This window comes from Pelodiscus sinensis, chromosome 30 (genome assembly GCF_049634645.1).
Source record: "Pelodiscus sinensis isolate JC-2024 chromosome 30, ASM4963464v1, whole genome shotgun sequence".
Classification (NCBI taxonomy): domain Eukaryota; kingdom Metazoa; phylum Chordata; order Testudines; family Trionychidae; genus Pelodiscus; species Pelodiscus sinensis.
Window position 1 is genome coordinate 3,750,895 of NC_134740.1, and position 10,388 is coordinate 3,761,282.

At 45.1% G+C, this 10,388-nt stretch overlaps 1 long non-coding RNA gene across 1 annotated transcript in view; it reads left to right on the forward strand.

The window, feature by feature from the left end:
* Nucleotides 1-10,090, forward strand: part of LOC142821180 (uncharacterized) — a 32,453-nt gene extending 22,363 nt beyond the window's left edge. The window contains exons 2-3 of the long non-coding RNA XR_012898109.1: nt 2,320-4,311; nt 9,953-10,090. This is a non-coding gene — a long non-coding RNA (uncharacterized LOC142821180). The remainder of the gene's footprint in view (nt 1-2,319; nt 4,312-9,952) is intronic.
* The last annotated feature ends 298 nt before the right edge of the window (nt 10,091-10,388 follow it).

Below are 10,388 nucleotides of genomic sequence, written 5' to 3' on the forward strand. Positions count from 1 at the left end.
ATGCCTTCTTTTGAGTCAGCTGTGTTTTTGATAGAGGACTTTTCACTGTAGTAGCCACAGTTTTTGATTTCTTCATTCATCTACTTCCAAACGTCTTATATGTCAGAGAGGTGAATAGCCAATATCTACCAGCACAAATCATTTTCTTCTCTGTCAGATATTCATGGTGGTGAGCCTTACATTCTGCAAAGAAGGGCGGTTGAAAGATGGAAATAGATAAAAACCCATGGAGAAGATTCATGAAGCTTTGAGATTTGGTCCTTAATCCACTTCTCCATCTGTAGAAAGGATGGTCCACTGCTTAGAACCCAAGCCAATGACTTTCAGAGATCCCACTTGAATACCTGTCCTGACAACTTCAGCAAAGTCGCTTAGGGCTAGACCTTTAAGATGATTTAGGCACCTAGTTGCTTTACACAGATGGTGCTTAGTCTCCATTCCTTGGGTTTCCAGATGTCTCGTGGGGGATAATGCAGATCAACCCATTAAAGAGTGTGGAATATGTAGGTATTATGGTCGTAGGTCCATGTAAGTGGTTTAAATACATACATGAACGCATCGCTGTGTGAACAGGAGGCTCGTGGTTCTATATGTCTTTCTGTCCCTGCTTCGCCGGCGTGCTGACAGTCTAAATCTATTCATGTTTGTCAGATGCGGACCCCCTGCTGGAGAGATTGCTTTCCATCATTGCTGCTAGACATGGGTTTTTGTTCAGGGTTTTGTCACTGTGGGGGTACCCCAGTTATCACGGTGTCACAGAGCTGTACAAAAACCACCTCACCAGCGGTGGAACCATTCAACTGAGTCGATGCCTTTTCACATCGCTCTTCCACTGCGTTTAAAGAGCCGCATGTGGGAGAAGGGTAAATGAGTAATGTTCCCAAGAACAGATTGTTTTCCTAATGGCAGATCTTCCAAATGAGAAAAATATATTGCAGCAATTGGTGTTGATATAAGACCCAAGCAGGGAGGGCAAACAGAGAGAGGGAGAAAAAGAGAGAGATTCAGGCTACGGGAGATGTGGATGGGGAAATGGACGTCTATGTCAAATTTTGATCAGAAAAACATCATTGAAAGTCCCACAAAAAATCCAGAGTTAGGGTGAAACTTAAAAGAACCCAAACTTTTCAAAGGATGGGAGCTCACCAATGTTACCTTAAGCTGGAGTGGTATTTTCAAAGCAATCTAAGGGATTTCACATTATTATCAGGGTTAATAATTAGACTCTATGTTCTTCCACTGATGCAGAGGGAGGTGCGCCACTGATGCTAGAGAGGGGAGAATTAGGATCCAGGTTTTTCTTCTTGTTTACTTCTGAAAGAGAGAGAGATTAAGAGAGAGAGAGAGAGAGAATGAATCACTGTCTGTTTTCAGTTAACTTCTAAACACTTTTTATTGCCATGCAGTGTAGGGGCTAACATTCATGGGTGGATAATTTAATCAATACTTGCGGGAAAGTGGCCATGTCTATACTTGGGGGAAAATCAACTTAAGATATGCTACTTCAGCTAGGAGAACAGCATAACCGGAGTCAACGTTCCCTAAATTAAATTTCTGAGGTGTCCACACCATGGAAGCTCGATGGGACGAACTCTTCCATCAACTTCCCTTACCCCTCACAACTCTGTGGAGGTTGATGGGGGTGCAGGGTTGATGGGGGTGCCATCAGTGGTTGATTTAGTGGGTCCTTACAAGACTCACTTAATCGAACCCTGGTAAGTGTAGACAAGGCTTAAGTCTCAGGGCCTAGACTGATAGGGGTGAGTTTCAAATATAGTCCTCTCCAACATAATCGATAATCTTCTCACTAGCCATATGAGTGGGGGATTACAAAGGGTGAAATCCACAAAAGTAAGGAAGAGGCTAAAGATGCAGATAGGTGATCATTTGGCACCTAACTCCTAAGGTCCATGCCTGATTCCCCTTGGAAAAGCCCAGCGTGGAAAAAAGCACAGCCCATTGTCATGGTTGCACATCTGGACTTGTATTCCCGCTGCTGGGAGCTTCCCCTTCCCTATAAGAGAAAAGTTTAGGAGAACTTTCCTCTAAGAGGGTCTAGGTTTTTGATGGGGAATTTTTCACTGTGGTATCCACCCGTCCCATCACAGTGGTGTCCCGTCATACAAAATCCTCAGCCGCCCAATGGCATTGAATATCAGAGTGATAAAACAAACAGTAGGAGTCTGCCCTCTGTTGGCACATGTTGTATAGCTGCTAACATGGCCATGTGTTTGACAGAGGACTTTTCGTTGTGGGAGGTGCCACTCCATCTGCCATAATGATACGGAGCCGCACAAAGTTCTCTTCTATCTCATCTAGCATGGCCAATGCAGTTTCGGATCATCCCTCCAATTAGCCGCAAAGAGCTGCAGGTGTCAGAGAGGTGAATGGAGAATTTCTTCATGCTGGTACCCTTTTCTTTTGGATATTCACGAGACTTACAGTTGGGAGCAGGAGCTATAAAGCTAGAAAGATGAAGAAACAAATCAGCATGACCCATCAGCGAAGGGAAAATGCTTCATTTCCCCTCCTCCCCACGATGTTTGCTGGTCTCAGGACGAATGCAAGGCTGTTGAGGACTCCATGTGTTTGCTATTAAAGGGCTCTTTAATCTAACAGAAAAACGGAGAAGAACCAATGGATTGGAAGTGAAACTGAAGCTGGAGATAAAGCGTTGGATTTTTTTAAAGTCGGTTTATTAACCGTTGGAACAATCCACCAAGGGAAGTGACAGCCTGTCTCTTGAAGTTTTTGGATCAAGCCTGAATGCCTTTCTAGAAAATACGTTTTAGGGAAACATATATAATTGGCGTCAATACGGAAATAACGGGCTGAAGTTCTATGGCGTGCGTTTATACAGATCATCCTAGCTGGTCTAATGGTGCGTTCTGGCCTCAAGATCTAGGAAACGGTGAAAACAGGCAGCACACAATTCAGATTTTCCTAACCCAATCTAGACTGGGTCCTCCCCATTTCTGGAAGAGCTGAGTTATTCAGAGGCTAAGAGTAGTAAACTGGGAAGCACTGGTCTGAAGAAAGAATGAGAGTTTAGTCTAACAAATTTTCCAAATGTCATTGGGGGAAATTTCCCATCTGGAACAGTGAAGAAGTGAGAGAGGCTTTATTTCTCCTTGCTATGGAAAAAGATTAATAAAGTAATTCAGAAGTAAAACAACAGCAAAGCAAGTTGGCAAGTTATTTTCCGTAGATCAGATTCTAAAGCTCTAACGCACTGCTTATAGAATTAGATGCTAGGAGAGTACAGCTAGCGGGATCTGTCCCTATATTGGCCGAGAAGTATATTTTATTGAACCTCAAGAGAAGGCAAGACACGAATTCGGGGTATGTGGACATAGAATACTTACAGACTTAATTAAAGGCTTACTCTTCTGTTCAGAGGTAAGAAAATATAACTTTGGTGCATCTACACAACACCCTAAATTCGAAATAACATACGCAATTTGTGCTACACAAATTGCATATCTTATTTCGAACTAGCTTATTCTTAAATTTGGCGCATCTACACAGCACCAAATTTCAAAATAACTTGCTATTTTGAACCATCCCTTATCCCCCATGCAACGAGGTTTGCCAGGATGGTGAAATAGCACATTCGTTATTTAGAAAAATATTTAAAAATAACGGGCAGCTTCTCTAGACTCAGAATAACTATTTCAGGGTACCTCTGGTACCCTGAAATAGCTGTGCCGTGTAGACGTATCCTTTGAGAGGTCTGAAATTTCTGACAAAAAAGGGCATGCTTTTGGGGAGAAAAATTGTGAAAACTTTCCCCCACCACCTCTATCATTTTTCCCTCCAACTCTGTTTAGAAATATAGTCTGATATTTTTTTTCCAAATCTCTGTAGCAATAGAATTCACATTTACACAAGATTTTTAGGCACCTAATGGTGCAGAGAAGTAGCAAGTGCAATTTGAAAATGTGGATAAACACGCGAGGTGCCCAACTGCCATGAAAACGTCTGTTCATTTCACTGAGAACCTGCTAACCAAGTTCTTTAGGAGGATTTGTAAATTTCAACCTTTGGATTTTCCTGACGGAACGTTAGCCTGGCATCGGGTTACTTTGCACAGCTGCCGGCAGAACGAGGTTTTTATAATGGCTTTTGTCACGGTGGGGGTCCACTGTACACTGTGATGCATGCCCGTACCGAATCTCTCAACGAGAAAGGAGATTGACCCCATGACTGGAGACAGACCAATGGGTCTGAGCCACGAGGTCTATTGTTACGTTTGAACTCCACTGGGATTTGTAGAAGACTGGAACCAAAGCGAGACCAACACTTCAGAAGGTAGGTCTATTTAAGATCTCTATCCCTTTGGAGTGGAGTTGAATTACCGGGGAGAGCACTGGGTTTGGGATGCATTCTGGCTTTATTCCCAACTCTGTCATTGATCCCGATGTGAGAATCACTTCACTGTCCATGCCATGTAGACTGGAATTCTCAAGAGGATGTAAAGGGGTATGACGTGGCCAGATGGCATTGGAATTTCAGGCTCCTTTGAAAACCCACGGCAGTGAATTTGGGGGCAGGGACTACTTCTTCCTACGTTTATGTAGAGTGCCTAGCACTGTTGGACTCTGATCTCGGTTGAGAGCTCGGAGTGTAACAATAAACAACAAGAATGAGGAGTCCTGTGCTTCCGTAAAGACTTACAGGTTTATTTGGGCATAAGCTTCCGTGGTAAAAACGACTTTGCCAGATGCATTTGACAAAGTAGGTTTTACTAACGAAAGCTTATGCTGAAATAAATCTGTTCATCTTTAAGGTGCTGTAGGTTTTCATAGATACAGACTAACATAGCTACCCTGCTTAGATTGGTTGGTTATGGTTATGGTTAGGGTTAGGGTTAGGGTTAGGGTTAGGGTTAGGGTTGTGAATATGAATTATAACAATCAAATAATCCCCCAAGGAGATGGAATGATGTAAATCCACGGAAGTGCTGGGACTGACACGCACTGAGAATATGCTCCGATGCCCTCAAACTAAGCGTCAAACCTAAAGGGAAGTTGTCCTGAGCTTTTCCCGCCGGTGCATCAGCGCGCTTAGGTTTTTGGTGTGAGGTGTGTCATTGTGGAGTCCCAGCTGCCCAATTACACAGTGATACACAACGTTACCAAATGTCCTTGACTTCCTCTCTAGCTGGGCACCACGAGCAATGTCTCTACTTGGTAGAGAAGGGTGCAAAGAATTCAAGCTATGGATAGAACCACTTCTTTCTTTTGCGCTTTCGCTCTTCCTTTCGCTTTCTTCATTTCTTTCACTCTTTCTTTCACTTTTTCACTCAGGCTGTGTCTAGACTGCAGGGTTTTTTCGAAAAAAGTAGACGACATCTAGACGACAGCTGCGTTCTTTCGAAATTAAATCGAAAGAACGCGGCTTTTCTTTCAACGGCGGTACTCCTCATTTCACGTCTAGACTGCAAGCCTCTTTCGAAAAAAGACATTCTTGAATGCAAACAGGGCTTTTTCGAAAGAGAGCATCCAGACTGCCCGGGTGCTCTCTTTCGAAAAAGCGGCTTGCTTTTTCAAAAGTACTGCTTGCAGTCTAGACGCTTTTTTTCGAAAGAGGCTTTTTCGAAAGTATCTTTCAAAAAAGCCTCTTTCAAAAGAGGCTTGCAGTCTAGACGTAGCCTCATTCTTTCTTTCGCTCTTTCTTTAGTGCTTTCTTTCATGTTTTTGCTCTTTCTTTCACTCTTTCTTTTGCTTTTTCACTCAATTTTTCTTTCGCTTTTCACTTTTTCTTTCTTTCACTTTTTCGCTCTTGCTTTCACTCTTTTTCTTTCTTTCTTTCTTTCTTTCTTTCTTTCTTTCTTTCTTTCTTTCTGGCTACATCTACTCTACCTGCTCCTTGCGCAAGAAGGCTTTTGCGCAAGAGTTTTTGCATAAAAACTACTTGTGCAAGAGCACGTCCACACCTCAAAGCACATCACAAAAGTGATGTGCTTTTGCACAAGAGAGCATCCACACTGCATGGATGCTCTTGTGCAAGAAAGCTCTGAAATCACCATCAGAGCACCTGTGCTTTTTCTCTTGGCGGTTTCTTGCGGAAGAAACCCCTCTGGAGCATCCACACTTGTCTTCTTGCTCAACAGCTGTAGCACTAAGTGCAGTTATGCCTCAGAAAAGGAGGTTTACCTACAGCAGAAAAAGCCCTCTTCTGCCGTGTAACTGCCTATTTGATTGCACAACAGCTTATTTGAGGTGTGGACGCAGGTTTTTGCGCAAAAAAAACCTAGTTTTGCACAAAAACGTACAGTGTAGATGTAGCCAATCTCTTTATCACTTTCTTTAGCTTTTTATCTCTTTCGACCGCTCTTTGTCTCTTTAGCTTTCTCCATTGTTGCCAAGTCCACAGCCCTGAAACCTAGAAATCGCTCCAAAGGATTAAAATTTGACACTTTCCAAAAAGGACTCAACAAACACTTGAACTATCTCACCCATTACCAAGATAGTTTCCCCAATTATCACCTCTAATACCATTAACTCACAAACATCCCACTCTCCCTACCTCTAATATCATCAATTCACAGACACTTACCTTCCTTCCTTCCCCCCCCTGCATCCCCCTCCTGTTCTGCAATGTGATTTGTCCTTTTCATATTTGTTCATTTTTTTAATTGTATCCTTTGGTATATATGGTTGTGACTATTTTCTTCCACTATTTGATCTGAGGAAGTGGGTCTGGCCCACGAAAGCTCATCATCTAATAAACCATCTTGTTAGTCTTTAAAGTGCTACATTGTCCTGCAATTTGCTCCAAAGGATGGTCTTTCCATCCGTGTCCACTGGGTGGCACTCTTGCACCTCTCTCAGAAGCTGTGGCTACTAGCTATTGCTGGGGATGAATTACTTAGCCAAGTCCCAGAGAAGTAGCCCTGCTAGTCTGAAACTGGAAAAGCAACGAGGAGTCCTGGGCAACTTAGAGGCTAACAGATTTATTAGGGCAGGGGTAGGCAAATACCTGCTCTCAGGCTGGATCTGGAATGCCAGGGTTAGCCCCTGGCGGGCCTCCACACGGCTGTATTTACCTGAACCTCCTCAGGTACGGGTGATCGCAGCTCTCAATGGCCACAGATCACCCTTCCGAGTTTAGTAGAAAGACTTGCAGATTGATGTGGGCATAAGAGGCATCTGACAAAGTGTGAGTTTGCCCATGATTCCAGGGGATGGGAAGCTGGAGATGAGTCAAGAAGGCTAACGGCATACAAAAGTGCATTAGGAGGAGCATTGCCAGCAGATCTAGAGAAGTGATTATTCCCCTTTATTCAGCACTGGGGAGGTCACATCTGGAGTATTGTGTCCAGTTCTGGGCTCCCCACTATAGAAAGGATGTGGACTTATTGGAGCGGGTCCAGCAGAGGGCAGCCAAAATGATTAGGGGGCTGGAGCCCATGACCTACAAGGAGAGGCTGAGGGATTTGGGTCTGTTTAGTCTGCAGAAGCGAAGAGTGAGGGGGGATTTGAGAGCAGCCTTCAACTCCCTGAAGGGAGGTTCCAAAGAGGATGGAGAGAGGCTGTTCTCAGTGGGGGCAGATGGCAGAATGAGGAGCAATGGTCTCACATTGCAATGGGGGAGGTCTAGGCGGGATATCAGGAAAAACGATTTCCGTAGGAGGGTGGGGAAGCACTGGGCTGGGTTCCCTAGGGAGGAGGTGGAATCTCCATCCCTAGAGGTATTGAAGTCCCAGCTGGACAAGCCCTGAATAGGATGATTGACTTGAGGTTGGTCCTGCCTTGGGCAGGCGTTTGGACTCGATGACTCCTGACGTCTCTTCTAACCCTACAATTCTTTGATTCTATTAAATAAATCCTTGTTGTGTTTGTGGATACAGACTAAGACGGCTACCCCTCGGGGACTTGTTAGAACATGTTATAGCCACGTTTGAATAGTTACTGTAAGGGAGATTCACCTTCCTGCTTCTACTCGGTTCTTCTTTCTCATGTCAGACAAAGGCAAGACAGCTATCCAATGTGGGACAGATGGAGCTAGGGAAATGGAGACTAGAAATAAGGTGCAATTTTTTAACAAGGAGGAGAAGTAATTACTGCAAATTATTTACCAAGAAACGCCATGGATTTTCTGCCCCTTGCGATCTTTAAGACAATGATAGCTTTCTAAATGGTGAAGGGGATAATTGGTATGTATGGGCCATCTGTATTCACACGTGCACACACAGAACCACAAACACGTGCACATATGTACAAACACACCTAAACATAAATAAGCAAATACATGCATATGCATGGCGCACACATTCGATATACGGGAGTGATTTTGTGGGGTTGTGTATGTATATATCTTACTATATATTTTAGAACTGGGCATCTATCCATCCGTCTGTGAGTCCGTTTGTTAAAGAAATAAGAACATAAGAACATAAGAATGGCCATACTGGGTCAGACCAAAGGTCCATCTAGCCCAGTATCCTGTCTGCCGACAGTGGCCAGCACCAGGTGCCCCAGAGAGGGTGGACTGAAGACAATGATCAAGCGATTTGTCTCCTGCCATCTCTCTCCAGCCTCTGACAAACAGAGGCCAAGGACACCATTTTATCCCCTGGCTAATAGCCTTTTATGGACCTAACCTCCATGAAATTATCTAGCTTCTCTTTACATTTTATTATAGTCCTAGCCTTCACAGCCTCCTCTGGCAAGGAGTTCCACAGGTTGACTACACGCTGTGTGAAGAAGAACTTTCTTTTATTAGTTTTAAACCTGCTACCCATAAATCCTCCAAAACAGTAAGGCTATGTCTATGCTACAAGTTTCTCGGCCAAAATATGCTAATTAGGGACTCATTTGCATGAGTCGCGATCTCATTTACGTATTTTCTGATGAGCTGTTTTTGCACAAAAACAAGCAGTGGGGACATTTTCCTTTTGTGCAAACACCCCTTTTCCCATGAGATCCTTATGCCCCAAAAAAGGAGGTTTACCGATCTTGCAGGAAAAGGGGTGTTTGCGCCCAAAGAAAATGTCCATCTGGCTTGTTTTTGCACAAAAACCCAAGTGAAAAAATGGATCGGCAGAAAATATGCAAATGAGATCGTGACTCATGCAAATGAGTCCCTCGTTAGCATATTTTTTGCCAAGAAAACTCGTCGTGTAGACGTAGCCTGAGAGCTAGGACCAACAAAATCAGGAGTCAGCTTTCTCTGACCAAACACAGCAAGGTCAGGGTTTGGTTCTGCCAGGAAAACAGGATGTGCTTGGAATGGGATTGGTTCCGATGGGAGGGCTTTGTACTGTACGAGGACTCCAGGGGGCAGCAAGGGATGGGGACCAGGACTGCTATAGCCCTGTTGGGCCAGTAGGGGGCATGGATGGAGAAAGAGAGGGATGTCTACTAGATAGTTCAGAGAGTTTGTCTGGCTGTGTGTCTAGTCTGTGTGTAAATATTACAGGCATACACAGAGACTGATAGGGTTGCTGGGGACAGCTCTGTGCCTTGTGCGCTGGTATAATGGTTGTGCTCATCGGGTTCAATCCCCCTGATGACTTTATGAAGGTGCAGAAATGGAGATTGTATTTGCCCATCGAATTTATTCTCAATACGGGGGAAAGGTCCAGTCACGGCCCTTCTCAGCCAGGCGGGCTCGGTAGGTGGATCTGGGGTAGGTTGGCTGGAGCAAGCCCCTTTGCTCTGAGCACGGGGCTTTCTCTGTGAGTTTCCCCTGCCTACAGCTGTGACTGGCCGGGACTTTCGCTACTGACCACAAAGGCATGTTTGTGTCTGAGCTCCCAGCGGCTTCCCCTTGCTGTGTCTCTGGCACAGTAATAGCGGGCGGTGTCCTCGGGCTTCAGGCCGGTCATTTGCAGGTGCAGCAGGTTGTTGGGGTTGTCCCTGGAGATGGTGAATCGCCCCTGGACCGAGCTGGCATAGTGTATGGTAGTACCAGCCCAGTAGCTTATACGGGCAACCCACTCCAGGCCTTTGCCAGGAGCCTGCCGGATCCAGCTCATCCAGTAGTCTCCGAAGGTGAAGCCGGAGGCTTTGCAGGAGAGGCGCAGAGAGTCTCCGGGCTTTTTCACATCCCCTCCGGACTCCACCAGCCGCACCTGAGACCGGACACCTGCAGATAAAGACTCGGCGTGTTAATATCGGTAGGAAAACAGGGATCACTGAATATTCTCTGAATGGCCAGTTGTTCAGAGGAAGAAATTACCTGCCACAGCCGCTGCAAGGAGAAGAAGATGGAGCCACAGTCTCATGGTCCCTGGTGCTGGCGGGGAAAGTTCTCTGGTGCTGGCAGGGTTAGGGTTTGGTGCTGGACTGGCTGGTCACTGCCCAGACCCAGGGGGCTTCCGATTGTCTCTGCGGGTGCAGCCTGGGCAGAGGGAGGGACAGATTTAAAGAGGACGGTGA